This window comes from Carya illinoinensis, chromosome 6 (assembly GCF_018687715.1).
Source record: "Carya illinoinensis cultivar Pawnee chromosome 6, C.illinoinensisPawnee_v1, whole genome shotgun sequence".
Lineage (NCBI taxonomy): Eukaryota > Viridiplantae > Streptophyta > Magnoliopsida > Fagales > Juglandaceae > Carya > Carya illinoinensis.
The window spans coordinates 32154182-32154598 of NC_056757.1; positions in this window are offsets into that span (position 1 = coordinate 32154182).

A 417-nucleotide genomic window follows, 5' to 3' on the forward strand; every position below is an offset into this window, starting at 1 on the left:
ACATTTGCAGGGCGTCCTCTATTTTTTCTGGTCCGCCAACTTCTTTTACTACTAAATCAATAACAAAGCTGTCTTTATCCTTTCCTTCGATTTTTGGAGTGTGGGCTGGCAAACTTAATTTTGAAAAGCACTGGGACCGTTACCTTAAGATAATAGAACTCAGATCAGACTAATTTATATATCCATCAAGTATTGATATAATGCCTTTTTGTTCATAGCAAAATGTCGTATTATTAAAAATTAGTAACTATATAAATAATTTCTATAATATCTGTACTTTTCAACTATCTATAATGATATGAGAATGGCCCCCCCTCTCTCTCTCTCTCTCTCTGTGCAATGTCTCCATCCCCACCGGTTCTAAATTCTCTGATTCCATGGATATTGATGGAACCCTCTGCCTCAAATTACAAGGAA